The sequence below is a fragment of the Poecile atricapillus genome, chromosome 1, assembly GCF_030490865.1.
Source record: "Poecile atricapillus isolate bPoeAtr1 chromosome 1, bPoeAtr1.hap1, whole genome shotgun sequence".
Classification (NCBI taxonomy): Eukaryota; Metazoa; Chordata; class Aves; order Passeriformes; family Paridae; genus Poecile; species Poecile atricapillus.
Window position 1 is genome coordinate 140,986,008 of NC_081249.1, and position 23,588 is coordinate 141,009,595.

At 43.0% G+C, this 23,588-nt stretch overlaps 1 protein-coding gene across 4 annotated transcripts in view; it reads left to right on the forward strand.

The window, feature by feature from the left end:
• Nucleotides 1-23,588, forward strand: part of TSPAN18 (tetraspanin 18) — a 127,856-nt gene that overhangs the window by 19,531 nt on the left and 84,737 nt on the right. The window contains exon 2 of one of the 4 annotated variants that reach the window (XM_058829670.1): nt 4,807-4,911. The exons of the other annotated variants lie outside the window; for them this stretch is intronic. The gene's annotated coding sequence lies outside the window, so the exon portion shown is untranslated. The remainder of the gene's footprint in view (nt 1-4,806; nt 4,912-23,588) is intronic. 4 annotated transcript variants of the gene reach the window in all.

A 23,588-nucleotide genomic window follows, 5' to 3' on the forward strand; every position in this document is an offset into this window, starting at 1 on the left:
GCTGAGTCTGCACATGTCCTAAAATGAATCACTGCATTTGACATTAAGGCCCATGTTGGAAAATAACATGTTTTAACCTGAAGTGTTGATGCTTCTCCTGTTTATCGTGGCTGCAATTTTTCTGTGTACCTAGTCTTTTCCAAAAGCCGGACATTTAGTTATCTAAATAATTTGGTTTTCAGTTAAATCTTAAGGTAGACTTTATGTAGGCTTAGTCCTGCATAGTCAAACAGGACAGAGGTGTGTAAAGATTGCCTGAATAGCTACTTCTGATTCCTTGTTTCCAGCTTTCTCCTTGGTAGCAGTTTTGATTGGCTTTGCCCAACCACTGAGAGCTGCCCTTTGCAAAATGCTTTTCTATCTGTATTGCTGCTAGTGATAGCCTGGCAAAGTGTGTCTGCTTTCCCTTTGTTTTAAATCAACAGCCCATGCTGCAGATGGGTCCCCTTTACAGGGGGTATCAGAGATCTCTACAATATGATCATGGACACCACTGTCAGTCACAGGCGCTCTGAGCCACTGAGGGTGGAAGGAGCAGAGACACATTGACTAGATTTGAGTGGAAGGCTTGTGGAATGCTGCTGATATGATTCAATATCCATGTTGCTAACAAGAATGACTTTTCTGCAGAGGTGGTGATGAAGTGCCTTTAACTAAACCTGAATCCAGCCTTATCAGTTTGTTTTTTCTCAAGCCTCCTTATTCAAACTCCACCTAGATAGATTTCTCTGGATTGCTTCTCTTTCTTTCTGTGTTGGTCCTCCTTGCTTAGGTTGCTTTTCCTCTCACTGTTGCCTTGTGTAGAACCTGTTATCAAATAATCCTATTAATCTTTTTAGTAATCTGTAAAACACTTACCATTAAGGAGGACATTTTTCTGAGGTTTGCAGTTTCCTCGCATACCTTAAGTCACCTGGCTCTCAGCATGTGAAACTGAGGAATGCACTGAAGGTTGTCCTTTCCAAGGCTCCGGGCCCACAGGATAACCTGATTAAAATTTGAAAGACAGTGGCTTTATTTAATTTAATAATGTATATCTCTGTCTCCATTGTTCTCAGAGTTAAAGGGAGCATCTCAAACATTAGGCCAACTGGAATTCAGGTCTCTGCAGGGGCTCTCAAGTCTGGCTGAGGTCATGTTGGGAAAATGTCTGTTCTGTTTTATAACAGCCATAAGCCAGGAAAGTCTTTGGTCTTTCAGCTCTATTCTCTTTACTCTTCAACAGAGATTAAAGGTAAGGAAGAGTGGATAGAGAGGAAACCTAGGCAAGCCTGGCATTGAGCAGCAAAGATTAGTAGAGATGCATGAACCATCACAAGAAGGTTTATTTTGGTTGGCAAAAAGCATCCAGCTTTCACTGACTGTAAGAGACCTTATCCCTCTGCAGGAGGATTTAAAACAGCTTGTTTTAAAGCATGCAGCAATTCATAGAAGTGCCTTGTGAGCATCTTAAAACTGCTGTTTTGTTTGGTTTTGTTTTGTTTTCACTGGTTAGAAGGTTTGGCCTGTAGTTTTTCTGGTGTATGGTGGGAGGTGGCAAAGACTGCTTAGAACAGCAGCATGTAATCAGACAGTGCCATGCTGGGCGAAGCTTGGGGATTTTTAAGCCTGTAAAAATTCAGGAGAGCATGCATTAATGCTATTGCTTGTTGTTGTAGCCTCTAGCAAGCATTAAACCCCTCTGAATAGAAATAGGGGTGAAGGGGAATATCTGATAACTTCAGCTTTTTATCAGTTGTACAAATTACTTGGAGAAGAGCAAGCACAGGCACAATGTTTAAAAAAAGAAAAAAGAAACAAACAACAATCAAACAAAAAAAAAATCATGCCAACAGGAACAATAAAATCCTCTTGACACTGTCAGGATGTGTCTACCAAGATGATACAGGTTTTTATGCTGGCTGAACTATGCAAGGGGGAAGAATGTGCCATGCTGACCTGTAGTTGCATCCTGCCACTATTTGAAGTCAAGGAATTGTTGACTGCTGTTTTGGCCAATGCCTTGGCATTATAATAAAGCAATTGCGCTGGTAGAGATGAATGGATGTGAATAAACTTGTGTCCTGCTCCTGGTACCTTAGAGGGCCCAGTGACAGAAATGCATTTTATGACTCCACAGTATCAATTTCTTATTATTCCTTCAATGAGTCCACTCTGTGCTCAGCACTGAGACTGACAGAGGCCCTTCACCAGCACTGAAGCTGCACCTCGAAGCTAAATCTGCTCAGAACAGATCTCACTGATGATGCTGTGCTTTTCAAAGCATTTGCAGCCTTGCTTGTGGAAGGCCAGCCAACATCACCACCACTTTTTCTTGCAAATTTCCCAACCGTGGCCAGGAATGTGCAGCCCCTGCACTCTGCCGTGCCCTGGCCAGCCCTGTGTTTTGTTGCAGATGAATGTGGTGGGATGTTCTGTAAACATTGCTGTGTGTCCTGGTGGTGAATGTTTGCGAGCTGTTTGAGCAGCGTTACTCATTTATCCCCCAGCCCCTCCAAGATCAGCTTCTGCCTTATCACTCCTGATAAGCTGGTGTGTGATCTGAGGCAGAGCCATCAGCCAGAAGGGAAGGCAGGCAGGAGTCCCAAGTGCATAGTTTGGGGGCAGCTCGGTTTCTTTCCTGATAAGCCTGTGCCTCTTGCGGCAGTACAGTGCACACTCCTTTTAAACTGTAATCATAATCCTCTTTGCAGCCGGCGCTGCTATCCCCACAGGAAGCATTAGCAATATCACAAAGTGTGGAGACTTCATTGTTTTCCCCTAATCTGCAAAGGGAACTGAGACAAGACAGTGGAAACTTTAACCTATTCCATGCCTCAGTGGCAAATAATTAGTTTCTTACTGAGTGAGAAAACGGGGGAAGCCTCTTAGTTGAGATAAAGTAAGCGCAAGGCTCACGGGCTTATCTTGCTCTGTGGAATTCGGGGAAGGACACGTCCTTGAATTCGCCTGTCTGGCGTGCCCAGATTTTGTGTTTGGGAGTAATGAGTCTATTAGAGCTGCCCTAAGTGATTGCTGGGTATGAGACACCTCTTGCCAGGAAATGCAGTAGCCATGCTTTTGTTTAAATGAACAAAAGGCTCTGGATGCTTAATAATGTGCAAATTTGGGTGGGTGGGATATGGAGAAGGTTAATAGGGCAGGCTAACAGAGGAGGAGCTGAGTTTGAGAGAGGAGGAGAGGAACGCCGAAGACATGGCAGCAGACAGAGGGAAGCAAAACAGGAAAAGCAGCCCCTTTTTGCCATGTTAAAGTTAACTTAGTCCCCAGTGTCATTTTGGGGTAAGTGCGAGCTGTGTCTGATGAAATAATATTTTCAGCCATGAGAGAGGTCACAGTGCAGCTCCGAGGGCTGTCGGTGTGCAAGTCTGAGTGCTGTGTAAGGGCTGTCCAGACACGGACCCAGCACAAGGTGTGACTGTGGGAGTGCTTTTGTGGTGGGAATTCACTTTGGGTCAATGCTTAACCTTTGCAGAACTCTTCTTAGCAAGCTGCCTGTCATGAAATTTTCCTTGTCATGCTTGGGTCTGAGGCTGGGCTGTGCTTTTTGTGAAAAGGAAAAGCTGCAGCGGGAGGAGTTGCCCTGGCCTGGCACGGGGGGCACAGATCTGGGATGGTGAATGGTCTGCTTGCACTGTGCTACTGTGAAAGTCCTTTAATCCAAAATATGACAAGAGCAAAGGAACAAAAGAAAACGCTCTCAAAAATAACATGAGATAAGGATCTGGAGAATTTGCTTTTTATTTTGCTCAAGAGTCCCTGGAGACTTCTTCTGTTAAGGGAAGAAATGCAGCTTTCAAGGTCGAGCTTTTTTTTTTGCTTTTTTTTTTTTAATATGCTCCCCCAACCCCTCCCACCCCTCCCTTTTTCTTCAGACTTCAAAGGCAGTCAGCTGAGATCTTCTTAGGAATGTTACATCTGTTCAGAGCAAACATGGATTGGTGGAAATTCTTCCTCCAAAGTGTCTGAAATTTGTACACGAATTTTCTCGAGATTGTGGTAAGCAAAGCACAACCTCAGTGGGCTCAGGGCTGAGTGATGCACAGTAGTGAAGGGTGGAATTCCAGCAAGTGAGAGTAGTGTTCTGCAGAGGCATTTAATTTAGACAGAAGTGTGTTGGTTTTTTTCAAACGGTTTAATGTCAGTTCCTTTCAATAAAATTGTTTCAGAAATTGAAACTGAATGGACTGAAGTGTGAACTAATGCTTGGCCGGTCCTCCTCAAACTTCTAGCTTGTGCTAGCTGTCTACCTGCTGGCATACCTGCCTTGTCATTTTGCTTTCAATCTTAATCTGTGTCTATCAAAGACTGAAATCAAAATTTTGCTTTTTGTGTCTAGTGCTTACCTCCTGGTCCTTTACCAGCTGATCCAAAACCTATCGGTGGTGGAGGGGCTTTGGATCAGGCACGTGGTATGACACAGAAAAATGTCAGTGTAAGCTTGGAGGATACAGCAGGTGGGTGTAGGAACTGGAATTATTTTAACACTGCTTTGCCCGTAATGAATGGGAATTTATTGCTGGTTTTGATGAAAGCTGATGTGTGGCTTTGCTGGGAACATTTGGAAATCCTCTCCACAGTAGGATTTATGGACATGATCAGGTCCCAGACAGCCTTGTGCATAACTGCCTCTTCACATCACAAAAGTGTAACTGAACTGTAAATGGTTTTCACACCAATTATTTCCCTCTTGTTTTTGAATAGAACCGGGAGGGGGGTTGTTTATCCCATTTCCCTGGTGCAGCTGAAACTCAGAGCAGCAAGCTTGTGCTGAAGCTGTTGTTTCCTCTGCATGTTTCCCATAAGGAGGCCAAAGAGTGTGAGATTTGTGATTCAGTGTGTGTGGCTTTGTCACATGCCTACCCAGGCTGAAGATGATAGAAATCTTGGTGCTGTCTCACTTCAGGTTGGGTGAGTATATTTTGTTTGTTGCTTTTGCAGGTTTTTCCTTTAAGTTGGGCTTCTTAAATGAAGAGCAGCAATATTTAAGCTTCTGTGTAAATAAGCAGAGAATCCTGGCTTCATCTTGTCTAATCTGTTTAACCTTCATCAACCCAAATATTTACTTACTCTAGGCATTGAATATCCAGGCAGTTTAATTCTGATGCTAAAATTCATGCTCTGAGAATGCTGTAGATTGACTAATCCTGCAGAATTCCCAAAATCCCTGTCTGTATAAATAAACTTCCTATATGAAGGATTATAACTAAATGCCATGAATTCAGATCAGCAAAGCAGAAGTACAGCAGTTGGCCCATTTCTTCTGCTGCTTACTTATGTATTTTTATAAGGTTATTCATCTTAGTCTAAATAGATGTGTAAAGAAAACTGCAAATACTGAAGCATGATGTTGTCATATACTGTATGAAGAAAGTTTAACCCTCTGCCTTTTATCAGTTTTCAAATCACCATCAGCTTGATTTACGCAGACTGTTGGAATTGTTATTCCTTTTGGGTATGGCATTTCTGGTGAATCTGTGGCGTTTTTTGTCTTTGACTTCTTCCTGCAATTGTGCAGTGTAAAGAGCTCATTAAACAGTATCAGAGATACAAAATTTGTGGCTCAGTTGCTGAAGGCATCCCCACCTCTCCACAGGCACATTCCCTCAGCTGCAGAGGAGAGCCCACAGCATCTGGATTTATCAGCAATAACGCTGACATCTCAAGACTGGTGTGCTGTGTCCACTGCAGGCAGCACTTCGAAGACCCCTGTGTAAGCCTGTTGGTGTAAGCATGGTGCAAGCAACCTTCTGAGCAGCTAGACTTCTGTCCTGTTACTGCATTATTTATCTGTCTTTGTGAAAGATTAAAGTGCAGACTTATTTGGGATCCTTGTTTTGGCGAAGTTCTGTAAATATCCCATCATGTTGCCCTGTCTGTTACTGGATGTTGTTCCAGAGTTATGAAGGCTGTAAAGCACCCAGGGGACAGGAGTTAATTTGGCTATTTTAAATGGAATAATTAAAAACAACGAGAACAAGTTACAATCAAGAAGTACAATCAAAACTGTTTACGGAGGACTTCACAGCAGCACTGGTCATTAGGTTCATGAGAGGTTAAGGTGTACTGTCTGAGAATTTTGAGAGTAGACTTTCAAAAATTAAATAACAGGATAGCCAGCATGGAATTGTTCCTTATTGGCAGAGAAGGGTCCCGGCCAATTTTGCTGTTTTTTGCTTACAAGAATTCTGTGTAGCAGTTGGATACTAGAAGGAAGAAATTGCTCAGCTGCTGCAATATCAGGAACATGTCTAGCCTGGAACATGTGCTGTTCATGGCCACTGGGTCCTGACAGATAATTCTCTTTTCTGTAAAAAGGACTAGAACTAGGGGAAGAATTGCACCTCACTTTATGTGCCAACAACCTCTGTGGGGAAATTCCTTCTCAGTTCCATGCTGGGTTAGTCAGAATTTACAGTGTATCTGGGTAAGAATCACCACAGTTAGGCTGCTAATCTCATTTCTGTCCTCAGATAAGATTGTTATCAGAGTAATTGTCTGTTTGCTCCCCCTTCTGAGTCTAATCAGAGTGGATTGTGCCAATACCTCCTGGTGCAGAGGAACTTGGATGTTGATTGCCCTCAAAAGAAAGAGAAAATCCTCAGTGTATATTTAATGTAAACTTCGGTTTTGTTACATGTTCACAGGAAAATCATCTGGAAATAACTTGCTCAGACGTGTCTTGGGCTTTTCATAGCAATATATTTGCTGTTGTTTAAAGTCTAGGTTTAGTCAGGCAAGTGCATGTAGTGCATGCTGTGGTGAGTTTTTCATAAGATAATGCTGTGCACCAGCAAAACTGGTATTTTTTCAAGCCCTGGGATAGAGCAAGTTCATGTCTGCAGAGAATGCGTACTCTTAGGTGCTCCAGCCAGCAAATAAATCTGAACAATTAATGCTTTTTTGCCTTATTTCAAAGCAAATTGCAGGAGTGGGTGGATTTTGCTGGTGGGTATAAAGGAGACGTAAAGATATTAACTTTTTGTATATCTTTCAAGCCATGACTAGAACTTGTTTCTTGATGTGCTTACCTGAGGATCTGTGCTTTTTGGTGTCTTTGTAGAAGTGAGCACAGCACAGGTAATGCAGCACTCCAGTGAGACACAGAAATGATGCGTGCTGCCCATGTTAAACCGGTGACAAGTGAGACACTGATGTACCATGGGCTGCTGTGGGAATTGCCAAAGCTGTGTGGGTAGGGTCTGTGCCAGAGCCAGCATTGCTAGTGACTTCTGGTCTGGATTACCATCACCCAGCTCCAGCCACCAGCACTGCACGAAAAGCAAGACAGAGTCCTGCCCTTAGTGGTGTTGGTGCTGTAGAGATGCTGTCTGGCATGATCAGACCTGTATCCCTGGATAGTCTGAGGGATCTCTAGGGCTTTTGAGTGTGATACCTAAAGCAAGCTGAAAGGGAAAGGGCATACAACTGAAGAGAGAGCTCAGAGCTGCTGAACTTGCATGGCTTCTGTGTGAGAGCCGCTGAGACTGTCTGATTCAATCAGGCTTGAAGGATGTCGAATGAAGCAGGTTCTTTCAGGCACAGGCAAATGTCATCTTGGGGACCTTGAATTTGGTACAGCCACAGCTGCTTCTAGCCTAATGTGTGCTTGGTGTGCTTAGTGTGGATATTCTCTAAAAGTTCTATTGCATATTTTGCTGCTTCCTGCTCCATTAGACTTCAAATCACTAATTGTAGTGGTAGTTTAATGGCTACAGTGTCCCTTTTAGCAGAAACTGGACCCACTTTCCATTTGCTGGATGACTTAACTGATGTTGCTTTCTGTACAAAGAGAGAGACTTGCAGAAAGAGAGGAAGAGAAATAGAAAAGCTGTTTTTACCTTTGCCTATATTGCGCTGAAGAGGTGCCAGAGACAGTGTTTAGAAAAGTGTTTCTGGAACTGGAAGTAATACAACGACATCAGGACAAGCAGTAAACAGAGCCTTAGATATGCAGGATGGTGTTGGCATCCCGCTGCCTGTAGAACTCGAGTTTGCATCTCCACACAAAGCTGCAATGTCGCCTTACTCAGACCTAGCTGTGGTGTGTTTGATTTGGGCCTGCTGCACGTGCCACAGATATCAGTGCCCAGCAGGAGAACTTGTGATCTTGAAGGCCCCTTCGTATGGTTTGTGGCCTCATGCAAAGGAATTTTTTTTGTTGTTTTTTTACCCTTTCTCCATTACATGTGTTGCTTCTTATGGTTTTTGTTGTGATTATGTTTTGTTTTTTTCACTTGAAGCATATTTTTGGCACCCCTTGGTCCTTTAATGGGCTCACATGTTATCAGACATCACAGCTCTACATACATTAACTGTGCTTTGTTATCTGAATTTCTTTGTGAACCATTCATATTCCAGGATCTTGTCTCCAGCTGTTCTTTTTTCTGTAATGATCCTGAGGAGAGTGTTACAATTTACTCAGCTACTTCTGCTGGCATAGCACTCCGGAGCCATCCCTGATTGGATGCACCTCTCCCCATGTTGGGGTGCTGAGGGTGAAGTTGCACATTAAGGAGCTGTTGGCTGATTTATGGAAAGCACGCTTTTGGAGGCTGGAAGCAGATTTCTCTGGAGGGGCTGGTGAGCTGTAGTCCCTGCCTGCTCCCTTTCTCCAGCGTTAGCCCTGTGCAGTGCCAGAGGTGCAGGATATCACCCTGGGTCTGCTCCCTCACCTCCCTCAGCTCATGGCTCCATCTGCCCCGTTTAATGCTACCCTCCCATCTTGCACCCACGGTTCTGCTTGTTCAGTCCACAGTAACGATTTTTTGAAGCCATAACTCTAAATATCTGTCTATAACCTTGGACTGGCCCACCAGTTTTCAGAGTGATAAGTCACAGTTACTCTTTAGCAAAACTGCAAGGCTGGTCTTTGACTCCTTTAAGGTACCTGTCCCTGTCTAATCTGGGCGTTCTCTGATGAGTGGGGTCTACCTTGAAAATTTATGGAAGTCCTTCATTAAACCAAACACTAGCAAAATAAGTATAGCATGAATCTATCACACGTTACTACTATGGCTTTCGTCAGCTACCATAAAAAGCTTTTCTAGACTCTATTAACAAGTGAGCACAAGAGATGTCACCAAGCTGTCAGGCCCAGACTGTCAGCCTGGTCTTGCCATGCTCAGGAGTACATGATGTGACTGAGGAGTTCCTCTATCAGAGTTGATCTGAGGACAACTCTCCTCTTTGACGCCTCCAACTGCTATGCTGCCTTTCAGTAGCAGTTGGAGAGGTTGAGGTAGTTGAGAATTCACCATAAACTAGTTCTGCTCAGCTATAAGAATAACCATGCATAGTGTGAACATGGGTAACAAGTCAATAGTTTTAAGAGAGATAGATACATAGACAGATGTATTGTTGAGGCCAACAACAAATCCATGTGGGAAGCATAGTATCAAAGGGCAAAAAATAAAAGAATAAGAAGAAATATTTTACTTGTAACCTCTTAGATGGGTTGCAAGATTTGTCTCAATTTTTTTATGGGTCTTCAATTATCTATGATAATGATCTTTATTTGGTTGGATTAATCCTCAGAAGCTCTGTGCAAACTATGGACAAACTTTACATACATACACACCATTTCAGTTAAGATGGCTCCAGCTTGGAAATTAGTAGAAGAACTACAGCTGATTTCAGTGAGAGATGTGGAAGGCACTAGCCTGCTTTTGAAAGAGAACTCCAGCAGAAATTATTTTGTGTAGATGGGCACTTCAGTCTTACAGGACACTTCCACCACAGAAATTGCCTTTTTCCCTTAAAGCATAAAGATCAGGAGAGAGGAAATAAGTTTTTAACTAATTAAAGGAGGCATCAACAGCACATGGGAAAACACACCTAACAGAAAATGGTTCAGGTGATCTGGGAAGTCAGGATTCCTTTGAAGTGAAGCCAAATGTAAACTTTCTGGTTAAAACGTGTCACGGTCTTTCCAGGGCAGAGTTTCTAGCCTTGCTTCCTATTAAGCACATCATGTTGTGAATATTTAAGGCTGGCTTGTGCCTTTGGGCATTTCTCAAATGACAGATGCTAGAGAGCCCTCCTTTATTCTGTTGAATACTAGAAAGGGGCCCAGTTTATCTTGTTTTTCCAGATTTATTTCTGTTCCATTGCTTGCAGTGGTTTAGGTCTGTTAGTAGTATCACACCAGTGGTGAATCACAGCACTGGCAATATTTGAAGCCCCACAGTTCACAGGTTGTTCCTAGTGAATGCCTCGTCAGCCTGAGCTCTGTTCCAAGAGAATTGTGGCAGCCAAAGTCTAAATGGAGGCCCATCTTCCTACTGTGTCCTTTTGCAGGTGGGATCATGATTGCTGCTGCTGTAATTAGTACTGAGGTCTCCATAGGTTAAAGAACATACATACAAGTTTCAAGAGAAGCCCTGGCTTCCCAGAGTTAGGAGTGCTGGTAAAATGTGGCTGTGGGTCCCAAAAGCATTCATCTTTGCCTCAGGGCAACTTCTAGGAGAATCCTTGAGTAGCAGGGAGGAAGGGAGAAGATTGATGCTCTGTTAGGCTTGTGGGTTAGAAATACTGGAGTAAAAGTTGCCCAAGAACCTTTTGGTAAGGACCCTGATTCCTCCAGTAATTTTTGTGCTCTGTCTTCAGCCCTTGCTGCCTCTGAGATTTATACCTGAACAAAGTCTTTGGTCACCCCGTTCAATAATAAAAATTGGCAGGTAGGTTCCTGATGGTTTTTTGCTTCATATTTGCTTCTGCTTCCCATCATCAACAGCAGTAAAGTGCCATGGGGTGAAAATCAGCACTAATTTGGGAGTTAGATTGCCTGTGTAATAAGCTTCTCTGTTATTCTTTGGCAGGAGCAACAACTAATATAAATTTTCTGCTGTCACTTCTGCATGGGCCATGTACCAGCATCAAAGTTAATCCCTCAAAATTATGTTCCATTATAAATCTCTCTCCACAAATGAAGTGGGTGCAATTAGGCAGAGAGGTCCAGAACCATTACCAAAGGAAAAAAGCTTTGAAGGACAAAAACAGTCTGCCTGTGCATCACAAAATGATATAACACCTTGCCAGCAACCTCCAGAATACAGAAGCTCCTTGGCCAAATTGTTCTTGGGGCTTGTTTGGCAGTGAAAATTATGTTCTGAGTTGACCAGAACCGAGTTCCACCTTTTTGTAAGTACAAGGTGCAGGATCTTAAAAGGAATTTGAAGCAATTTGTGTCCATTTTCCCTTATTTCTTTTCTTCCAAAAACACACTGAATGCTTAATGTCATTATTCCTGCCTGAGTCCTGGGAATTCAGAAAAGATCATCAAGACCTTAGTAACAGGATGAAAAAATCCCCAGCATATTTAATTAGAAACTATTCTTTTGATGTTTGGGTTGATTTTGAGGGTTGCTTTTCATCAGGTTACTCTTGGGTAACCCTCTGTATTCAGAACAACTTCCCTGCTTTCATGAATGTCAAAGACCCTCAAGGTTTAAATGTACTAGTGTGGTTAAATTACTTTCATTTTTTAAATTTCATGTTAAATTCTTTTTGGTTAGGGAAAATGAAAATACCCCTTTACTGTAACATTCTGACTACTCTGGGCATGGCTGTAAAATGATGGACTCCTTATACCCAGTTAAGAAACCCTAAGCTTAACATTTATGTCTGCTGAAAGTTCCTTCTTCCTGCTTTTTACAGGGAGATAAGTGCATTAGTTCCTGGGGGTGAGGTTTGTTGGGGTTTTTTTGTTTGTTTTTTCTTTCTTGTTTTTTGGAGTTTTGTTCATTTGTTTGTTGGTTTTTGTGTTGTTTATTCGGGCTTTTTGGTTTTTTTTCTTGTTGTTTGGGTTATTTTTATTTTGTTTGTTTTGTTTTTTTTTCCCTTCTGGAATAATCCTTAAATATATTAAGGTTTCTATTCTTGGGGAACACAAGCTGTCTTAGTTCCTGATTGTTTCCTTTGGAGCGCTGAGCAAATGTTACCAAGTTTACATTGAGAATGGCACTGGCTCTGCAGACAAGTGAGAAGTTTGTTCCTGTGTACAGTAGGGAGAGTGCCCTATTAAAAGTCCCATATGTGTGTGGCTACAAGTATTGAGTATTATCTATCCTTTTCTAAGTGTAAAGCTTTAGAGATATTGCAAATCCCCTATAAAGTCATTCAACTTAACTTTATTCAGACTTTTAAAATCAAAGACGATGATAATATTTTGCTTTGGTTTCTATTCTCTGCAAACATTCTGAAAGGTTTTACTTTGAGCAATGTTTAGTATTTCAGTTTGAGTTTGATAGAAATAATTTCAGAAAATCTGCAAAAATGTCTCTCTGCTTATATGGCAGTCAAACATGCCAGGACAAAGATGAGGTAGACATGGGAAGCTGCATCTATTTTTTGTCATAAAAAGCTCAACACAGTAATCTGGTTTGCCAGAGAAAGCCCCTTTATTTTGTTCATATCTGGCCTGTTGAGCAAAGGTGGGAAATAAATTCATAAATGAGAAGGTCTTGCACACAAAATATTTACTATTCTGCCCATCAGTGATTCATCATCTTGTTAAATTCAAGTGTACTAGAGGTCTGCTTGGCGTGCTCTTGGCTCACTTCTATCCTCTCCCATGGCAACAGGATCTGTGTGTCCTCCTCCAACTTACATAACCTTCGGTGGGCTTAAGTCTCCTTCAGGCTGCTGTGCTCTCTGAGCTGGGCATGCAATCCTCACTGGCCCTTCTTGAGAATCCAGTGGCTGCTCACTCCAAAAAAGCCTCCTTGACAGCTCTTGCTGTGTTTTGTCAAGTACCAGGGGGAGCTTGCAGCATGTGTTTACAGCCTGCATGTGTTGCTCTTCTCCACTTTTCCTATGAGTTTTTGCAAAGTGTTTTCTCCAAGCATGCTAAAATGTCTAAGGAAAGGGTCAAAGTTCTTTATATATTAGAGTAAAATTGGGTTGAAGTCCTTTCTCTTTTAGAGTAAAACAGGGCTGAGGTCACCACCCAATTCTTAGTGTTGTCAATTATGACTTACTGCATCTTTTGTCAGCTACATGTGAGAAAAGTGTAGGGAAACTAACTGAGGTTTTTGTAGTTGATAGAATCTCCAACTGTGGCACTGAACCAAGGAGTAAAAAGCCGACTAACAATGCACTGACGTCAGGCTGCCTTGATGTGACTGAGAGAGTTTTTGTCTGCAAAGACAAATACTGGAATAAATCACTCACTGGGTTTTCACAACTGTGGTGGTTTTGGCCTGGTTTCTGAACTTGGGGATAGACAAAGAATTGCAACACAGCATCTCATTTTCAAACTGATTTGACCAACCAGCAACAGGGTCCGATATGTGCTGGAGTCTACAAATCTTGACAAGGCCCAAACCAATTAATTACAGTTGATAGCTGATGCTGGAATATGGGCCATGTCAATCATAGGAATGGTTTCCTCCTGCTGCTGTACCAGAACAACTCCAGGCTGATGTTTGGGGTGACAGAGAGAGTTCAGCTCTCACACCAGACAGCTTGAGTGGTGAATAGCTTTCGTACGCAGAATCCATCGTCTCTCGTGAGGGATGTGACTGTGAAGTAGCTGACTTCTGAAAATAAGCTTTCTGCAGATACTTTTTTCCACCCAACAACAAAGGTCTTGTTTGGGAATGCTTTTTGGCTGCAGTCTTTGCGACCCCCCTGGGAAATGCACTGTGCATTTGACTTGCACTCACCAAAGGAAAAAGTGAAAGTAACACAGCTGTAGTGATTTACTACGAAGTTTTGAGGCTAATTGCCTCATATGTTTAATTAATAACTGACACATTCTGTCCCTCAAAGAGCTTGGAGAACTTCCATCTGGACCCCTAGTGATTACAGCCTGGAAGCCATCCCTGTAATTAAGGAGCAGGCTATAGGAGGCCTGTTCCCATTATGGGCAATTATTGTGCTTACTACTTTTCCCCTCCTTTCTTACAAAAAGACTGAGAAAATAGGGCTCAAAGACTAATCTGACATAAAACCCTGACTAAAGAGGTGCTTTGTGCTACCCCATGGTAGAATGATGGGTTATGTTTTGGTGCCAGCACTCTTTTTTCAACAGGCTGTCAGGGGACAGGTTCTCCGAAGAGCAAAATGTGCATTACACCACACTGAAGGACTTCTTGGTCAATATTAACTGCCCGTGCAAGAAGAGGATTTTTGCAAAGAACCAGGCAACTGAGTATTCCTACTGTTACTTCTCTATCTCTCCCTCCCAACTTTAGACTTCCACTAGGTTTGACAGCTGCTCATCTGCAAAGACTCTGGCTAGCTCAGGAGCCCTCAGAGTAGAGGATGCTGTGTCTTTAAGCCTTCCATACAGTGCTGAAATGTTATGACAGAGCATCTCACAGGGGGATGCGGTTTCCATGGCAACCCCACACTGTAAGATAAGCAAACTGGATTATTTTTTTTCCTGAGAGGTTCAAGAGCAAGGAAGGAATGAGGCGATCTGTCAGCAGGCAAGACTTGAAAAGAGGAAACCATGTCCATTAATCCTGTAGCCCTGGCTGCTTTGTGTTTTAATTAGAGAATGTTATTATGGCAGAAAGCATGGGCGCCTCACCCTGTTATGGGTTTTTGAGGACTTTTTTGTTTGTTTCTCTTTTTATATCTCCAATTAATAAAAGGGGGTGGGGGGTGGTGGTGGCTGGGGGGAAGGAGGAGGAAAGAAGCTTTACTAAGGCATAAAATGAAGGTCTGAAATAAAGAGCCTCAGGATCCCTGTTCCAGAGCTTGTATCCCAAGACAGATATAGGAGGTAGTGGAAATGAATCTGCCATTCTCAAATTGAGAGTACATCTTCAATTATTATTTTTTTTTTTCTGTCTTGCTGCTCTGTTTAGCAAAACTGGAAATCCCCCATACCCCCTTGCATCCTGCAAGTGTAACCGTGAGAGTGTGGAGTAAAGCAGGGGAGTTGTGACTTGTTGTTGTCTTCCACAGCCTGCCTAGAGGCATTATACATCAGCCTTTATTACAGAGCTATACTGCCTTGCCCTGCCTTGGTTTTGGGCTAGTTGATAACTTTGGGATCACTAGTAACCCTTACATAAGAAATCCTCCTGTTCCCCAATGCCACCACCAGTGAGAATGCAGGACACTGTGCATGCTGAGAGATGGAAGGACAAGGAGGGGCAAGGCTGCAGCCCAGCGTGAGAAGGCAAGCTCCCACACAGGCTGCAATGGCATCTTAGTAATCAGATAATATCTTGGTAGCAGCTAGTGCACCAGCTGGGTAGGAAACTGTGCTGGTCTTGTACATGTGCTGTGCGTAGGAGTTTATTATGGAAAATATTTTGACAACCTTTATTATTTTCCAACACTTGTATGTGTCACCAGAAAATTAGAGTTAAAGTAAACGTTAACCTAACAGCAGTCTTGTCTGCATAGTTTCCATGTCCATCCTTTATGGAGAACTCCCTGCTCCTTTGCAGGGGATTAGAGCCCACCATAAATCTTCATGTGGAATGAAAAGAAAGTTACTCTAATCCTTTGAGAAAGAAATATACTAAATCATTAATTTCTACTTTCCTATACGCAGCAGTATCCCAATCTGTTTTTCAGGGGCTGATGCTTACAAGGAATTCTTGTAAATGTAGTTCTCCCTACTTTCCTGTCAATGTCTTCTTCAATGTCCATGAAGAGTTCAGCAAAGCAAGGTGCAGAATGAAGAGGGCCAAACAGCCTCAGAACCATTGTTCTGGATTTGAGTACCTCCCACCCAAAATAATTTCCTCCTATGGATACAATCCATGCAGCAGGAACAGCTGTTAGCAAAGTTTGAAGTTTTGGGCCAAGCACATGTGATACTTTGTGTGGGAATTTAAGGTTAGGGCAGAACGATACTTAGACCTTTGTTGAATGAGCCATCAAATGCTGTAATTGGCAATAAACAGGGTTACAGGCAACTTAATTTCTTTGGAGACTGCTCTCTTTATTCCTTTTTTTCTGGTTGCATAGACAAATTCAACACTTTGGTGTTGATATCAGCTTTATTTGATGTTTTGAGTTAGGCTGCCTAGAGCTGACTTTTTGGTTGTACTAATAAAGAAACTGCTTTTGTCAGCTTAGATAGTTGTACTTCACTGCCAGCACCAAGCGGATGTGTGGCAGGATGGCTTTGTGATGCTGGTGGCTGGGGCAGAGTTGGCCAGCACAGTTTTCTCTGTCCCTCACTCTCCTCTCAGGACCTGCTGTGCCTGCCTGTGCCCTACCAGGAGAACCCCTCACACATCTGCTGCCTAATGGGGGCCTCTCAATTCACGCCTCTCTGTGGTCTTCATAATTTGCCTAGAACTGTGTGTTGTTAAAGCCTTGAGTATTACTCGGGTTTATTGTCCCTTGAGGCACTGCCAGATCTGAATCACTGCCAAACAAAATTATTCCACCTGCTTCTTGGCTCTAAGCATCTAATCACCCAAGCCCAGCAGAGTTTTGTTTAGAGAACAGAAATAATTGCGGTGCTGCGCTGGTTCCCAGCAGAGCCAGCGGTGTCCATGTCACTCGGTGAGCTGGGGAATGAAGGAGTAGCTGCAGGCCTTGTTCGGCTTGTTTCTCATGGGAATATTTCTAGGACTTTCATAGGACTCTCCCGGGTCTGCCCCAGCCCTTTTGGTCAAAATTAGTGCCCCTGAATTTATGGTGGAAGGGAGCAGCTGGAGAGTATTAGGCTCTGCTCCAAGTGTGATTTTGAGCAGGCCAGTGCCTCACAGCTAAAGCTAGATGTTTTAACCGATTATTTGCTGACTCATCACTTCTCCTGGTTTCTTTCCCACACCATTTTTAATGCCACACCCCTCTTCCTGGAGATAATGCATTACTTGTGCATCTCAGTAGTTCATTCTTGGATAATTCTTCTAGCTAGTTCTGTTTCACACTCATTTCTTCTCTCAGTTTTGCCCAGCACCCCAGAGGTACCCCGAAATTGGACTTTTGATGATCCAGAGGTACCCCTTCCTCCTACTCAGTATATTCTATGATTCTATAGTATGATTCTGATTGGTTTCTGACCATGACTGAAAAACAAAATCTTTTAAATCAACTAATGTTATCCGTCCGAAGTTTTTTTTCCTTCACCTGCTTGCCAGCCAAAATCCCTTAAAAAACTCTTTAGGAGAAATTCAGGTCCTTAGGTTCTGTAGCCCTTCTCACCTTCTTGGTTCAGGTGGTCCTGAATTAAGTCTGTGTACCCGTACACACTAAAGAACATAATACTCTTTTAAGGTCGATAACAGCTGACGTGGAGAAATTTTGCTTACTACTATTTTCATACTATCTTAGCATGGAAGTCATTTATACTTAGAATCACAGAGTTCTGCTTCCCCTAATAAAGAACTGCCTTCAAGAGGCTGGTTAGTAGGGCTGCTGGCAGGTGCTGCCCTGGGTACACAGAGACCAAGCCTTGCAGAATGGAAATGGAGGGATTTCTGGGCAGCCAGAGAACTCTGAGCTCTCTGTTCTGATGCTCTCTGTACTTACTGTCTTCAGTTTCCCTGGCTCATGGAAGCATTACAAAGAGAGAATACACATAAAATACTGTAATCCTGGTGCAGTAAAGCAGTGCACAGTCTTGAAGCAAACTTTCCTTTCATGTGTTTGTATTTAATTTCAACACATGCCATACTGGTGCATCCTATTTACATTCAGGTCTGTTTTAGACATCCGGCATAATTCAAGAGCACTGTAGCTCTGAATGCATGCAATAAAAATATTTTCATACTCTTTTCTACAAAATAATCCTTGGGTCTGCAGTTTGCCAGTTTGTGGTAGCTTCAAAGCTTTTCCTAGAGTACAGAATTTTTTGAAAAAGGAAAAATGTCTGGGAGCTGTATTCATGTTCTACGATTCCTAATAATAAAAGAGCACTAATTTCTTTTAAACCTTTCCAAGCCATTTCCCCAAAAACTTCCCTGTCCACAATAGTTAGTTGAAGCTCGTTTGAATGTATCTATGCTCTTTAAAAACACACTGAAGAAATATTTTGGTGCTAGGATAAGCCAGGACCCTAAATTAAATTAGATGAAAAAAACTAGCTTGATATGTTTCATGACATAAATGAAAGATGCTTTGGGAAAAACAGAGAGACAGTATTCCTTCTGGATAAGGCCTCAGCATGAAAACATGAACAGCAAATGAGTTTATTATTGAAGACAAGTACATCAAAGCCAAGTTGACTGAGAAACTTTTTGGCCTAACCTACAGTTGTTGACTTTGTTATTATTAAATGTCAAGTGTTGGTGAGCAGCTAGGAGATCTAGATTTCCCATCTAGAGTTTTTTGAAATCTGATGTAAATGGTCTTGGTTTCAAAACCCCCTTGATCTTTGCATTAAGCCTGTTTGACTTAAGTGAACTCCAAACCTCAGGCTGGCCTCTGTCTAGGATGACTTTCACTCTTACAGAGTGATGGTATAGAGCCACAGAAAGTGGGGAGGCACCAGCTGGAGGAGAAAATGACCTCAGGGACTTTGAATTGAAGGTTAGAGAAAAAGAAATAGAGCATTTCTCTAAGACAAATATTTTCTTTTGACTGTTCCAGTTGATGACATTTGTAGGGGGAAAAGGCTTTCTTCAGACAGAGCAGAGACCATGTTTTGCCTCTATTGACTTCTTACTAACATCAGACCATAGAAGTCTTTGAGATAAGTTTATTTTTTGCAATTAAAAACAATTAAATGAAGCTGGGAACTGGTCCTGATTTCCCTGCTGCTCAAGCCTGTCTATGACCAGGGCAGAGTTTTTAGATTCAGAAAAATTCTGAGACTTTTTTTGACAAAAACCATTCAACTTGAATTTCTATGTCTTTGGGAGGTGGAGTGAGGAAGGGAGCCTGCCCAGTTTCACGCACATTCATTGATTACAACGCTGTAGTGCTCAGCTCTTCCCAGACATCTAAAATCATTGTAAATAATTGGGTTAAAGTCAGAATTTATCATACTTAGTTAGCCCAGATCTAATCGTTCTTTCCAGAACTGTTTGCTGAATCGCTTGGCATGTCTAACCTTATTGGCCCCGTTAACTTCTTATCCCCATTTGACAAATCTAATCTCTGTCTACTTCTGCAAGGAGAGAGACAGAACTCCTTAGAGACTTCTGTGGCTTGCTGTGCAGCCTGCCAACAGGCATCCCAGAAACTATTGGGAAGATGCTTGCAGCTGCTGGAGAAGATTTGGAAAGGTTTCAGGTTTAATGGGCATGGAAAGCAGGGTTTCTTGTCAAGACAGTTTACTCATTTACTCATTTTTATCTGTTTAAAAGACAAAAAGTCTGCTAAGGTTAACAGATGTCAGCAGTCAGAGATTGCAACATAGAGCCTAGGGCGAAGGGTATAGATGGTGTTTTGTGCCTTTCACAACCCACGCCATTGTATCTTGCTTGAGACATTTTCCTCTAAGCTTATAAAATCACTCTCGGCTCTAGTTATTTTCTGAGAGTATGACTGAAGCACTTTACAGGAAAACACTTAGTGTTGTGCCTGAGTTGCACACTGGGGACCTGAGATTTCCCTCCCTCATAAAGCAGAAGTGACACCACCAAAGCAAACGGAGCCACAGGGTTGTGAAACTGAAGTCAGCCAGCAGAAATCCAGCCTGTATTCTGTAGTGTATGCTCATTGTTGGCTATTTTTGCTATGAGAAATTTTTGTGAAAAGGAGGACAGGGAGGACATAGGAATATGCAAGGCCAGAAAGATATTATTTGAGGATTTTAAGGAGTTTGCAAGCACATGCTGAAGAGCTAATATCTGCCACAACTGGGAGAAGAAGTTGGATGTCCCCCTCCCCTGTATGTTTGTGTGCATAATTTTACATAATTCATGTTCTGATGCATAATGCTGTCATTTACCACCCTGGCTTCTGGTGTGCTTGGCTCAGCTCAGTGAGTTGGAGGATGTTGTTATCCTCAGATGGGAAGAGGCTCATCTTGTGCGCACATTCAGTTCAAGGCACCTTCAGAGGGTAGCTGTCCTTGCATTGGGCATGATGATCAATAAGTGCTTGATTTGCTGCACTGCCAGTTGAGACTCTAACTTTCTGGGTACTTCAGCCCGCTCAGAAAGGCAAGAGCTTAATAGTTGGTTCGGATTTTCAAAAGGGATGTTTGCCCGGATGTGAGCATTTCCCCTGAGATCTCTCATTCACAATGGAGCTCTGCGTCAGAGCTGGGGCTTGAGGCCCCAGGGATGGAGCCTGGCCAGCAGCGCTCAGCCCTTCCCTCCGCCGCCTCCCTGCTTGACTTGGCACCCTGAGATCGCCTGTGTGTTTGCTGTCCAGAGTGCGTGAACCCAAATGTAAACCTGAAACCACAGTTTCAGTGTAGCCTCAAATCCAGCTCTGTCCTGGGCTGCTGGCTCTGCTGATGGCTGTCCTCTCTCCAGCAGCACCCACGGGTGTTCCCTCTCCAGGTATGGCTGGGGCAGAGGCCCAGAAGTCTCTTCTTCTGCCTAGAGGAGGGCAGAAATAGGGAATAAATACAGTGTGTATCTGCCTATGTCCCCTTTGACTGTGCCTGTGGAGCGTTCCAGAGCTGGGCTATGTCTCTTTTTAACTTTTAAATCAACAATTTCTCACTGCTGCGATGTCACATTGATGTGGCTGCCCACAGGCTCCAAAGGTCATACTCCTCTTCCAGAAGATGCTGATGGGAATAACAGCCACTGTCCCTAGCCTCTCTAAAGTGCCTGGAAGCCCCCATGGTGCTTGTGCTAGGAGAGGATGCATCAAACTCAACTCAGTTCTGCCTAAGCTGGCTAGGGTGAAGCGGCATAAAGCTACAGGAGGGGCTGAGCAGTCTTTCAAATTCAGAGGCAACATGTGGGATGAAAGAGAGGAGAGAAAGAAGGAATTGCCCGTGGAGCAAATCCAGTGTCTTGTGAGAGAGCAAAAACTTCAGACTTTCCAGTGAACTTCATACAGACCTATGTCTGTCCCTTTTCTTTGATCTGGCTCTCCTTTATACTACATACTTTTGAACAAAGACCATAGGGGAATAGAGATCTCCTTGCATTGCAGGATACTCTGCTATCCTTTTCTGCTCTCCATGAAATAAAGTCATTAGATGTTTTGCCTCAGAAACTGAGGAATTTAAAAATGTGGGGTTTACAGCCATGTTGATTCAGTGTAGCTGTTAGCTACACCTGAATGGTTCCCACAGGATGGGAAAAATTGCTGGCGAAAAGAGACTTTATGTTCAGGGGCAACAGGAGGTTTTTTATATTCTGACAGCACCGTGCTGATGGATATCTGTAGCTGTGGTCTGGGCATCCAAAAATTATATCCATAAAGGATAGATCTGATTGTTAGAACCAAGGGAGCTCTGGAGAAAATTGTAGCAATGTAGTCAGTTGCTGTGGCTGCATACATGGATGGCTCTCTGCTTCCTCCAGCTCCCTTAAGTGGGAATTGAGGCAGGTTTCCTCTCAGTAATGTTTAAAACACTTCCCTTGGGATAGATTTCCCCTTGCGTTCATTCTGGTGTGCGCATTATCACGGATTTAACATCTTGGAGAAGAAAACCCCAGGTTTGTTTATTCCTATCTACCCTATCAGACAAAGGCATTAGCTCATGCTCATCTGTGGCCAAGAAGTGTGAAGTTTGCTTTTGCAGCATGGCTTGGCACTGGTGTGGCCCATGAAGTGGAGCGAGTCCCTGCAGTTTCTGGCTGCCCTGGGGGACCGAGCTGGCACATGGGTGTCATCAGGTGTGAGGCTGCAGCTCAGCATGGCACAGCCTTGGTACATCAAGGTCACCACCTTGGCTAAGTCAGCACAGAGTTTCTTTCCATTTACCTAGTCCTATTGCCATAAGTTATGATACATTTGCAGCTAAATCTACCAAGTTTGGAGTGCCTCATGGCAGCCCTGCAAAGGTTTTCCTGTCTCTGCTTTTGTAGCAATCACATTAAAACCAGCTCCTCCTGACCAAGTGAGAATCAGAATGCTTCGAGCTCTGCCGGCTCCTCATAAGCTGTGCTCTGTTAGCTCCAAATATTCTTTGAACATGATCTTCTTCAAAGCTGCTTTTCAGGTAGAGTGAGTTGAAAACCAGGAGAGATTACCACGGGGTGGTTTTTTCCTCTCTCATTTTGAGAGGAAGTTTGAATTCAAAATGTTTTGACCAGCTTTGTTTTCATAAAAGAGTCACCAAATGTAGCTGTGTTCTCTTTAGTATAAGAAAGGTAAAAAGGATGCAGTGCTTTGACAGTTATCTATCTGCTGATTGCCACATGTACCAAGTGTCAGGATGAGATTGATGGCCTTAGAAAATAAATCCACCGAGGCAGGAAGAGTACCTTCCTTTGCTTTTTTACAATGCTAAGTGTGTGTATTGTCTGTGCTGAGCCAGTGCTGAATAATAATGAGTGACTGTAGTTAGTGTCTAAGCTAGGGGAAGCCAGGACTCCAGCCAGCCTGAGGTTAGGAGCTCTGCTGATTATTCAGTTTAGTTTGAGCCAGCAATACACATTTTGCCTAAATGCCTGAGTCTTTTCTTCCCAATTATTTTGAGGTCTAGTAGGATCCACTCTTTTCTGTGGAATTTCTATGAAGTCAAAATATTAAAATCTAAATCCTGTAAGATTAGAATTTTAATGTTTTTAGCATGTTTGTTTGTTTTAATCTGAAAATAACTTTTGGCTAGAAAATAAGTTAGGCTTGTGATTGGAAAAAAAAAAGACAATCACTAAAACAAATAACCTCTCCTCCTTCCAACTTGCTTTGTTTTGAGGGGGATAGAGTGTGACAGGATTTCGAGTCTGTTCAACATCTGAAAATCAGAAAGTGAAGGTTTCTTGCAAAGCCTTCTCTCCTGTTTAGCTAGACCTCTTTTTCTAGTCCGCACAAATCCTGCTGTTGTGCCTGTGTCAGACAACAGTGCTCATCTGGTCTATCTCCAGGGTGCCAGTGAATTTGCCTCCTGTCATCTGAGGAGGTGACTAGGGTAGGGAAGTTCTAATTCCTCTCAGATCTCATTTTAAACATCCTTGAAAATGGATCTCTGGCAGTCTAGGATCTGACTGGAGTGGATGGAGGAAAAGGATTAAGGATTCTAATCCAGCTCAAAACTCCTGACAGCACCCAATAAAAATGATACCCTGGCTGCTTTTGCAGTCTATTCACTACTCAAAGCAAGGATTTGTCCTTGGTGGCCACTGCCAAGCAGAGAGCTGGAAGTCTGACTCTGTATCCCCAAGTGGCTCTGTGTTTCATGGCTGTTTGGGGTTTTGTTTATCATCAGCTGTTTATTATCAGTGTTTCGTTTTGGACACAGGATTGACTCCCTGAAATAGAAGACTCCAGTTTTCTTTGGGGAGGAGCTATTGATAGCTCTACATGTGGTGGCAGGTACGTTTTGGCAGCATGCTTTCAATTCAGATGCTTATGATTTTGAGCAGGTTCATAGCTGCAGTTAGAAAAATCCTCTTCTCATTAGGTTAAAGCACTTCAGACTTTCAGGACCTGCTGCCTTCTTCTCTTTATTTCTTTTCCTTCCCAACCACCTCCTGATGTCCCTGCACTGTGCTGAGTGAGCCCTGTTGCTCTTGCCTGCACCTGGATGTCGCATGTGTTATCAGCACAAAAGCCTCTGGACAGAAGAGCCCCGAGGAGAACAAGCT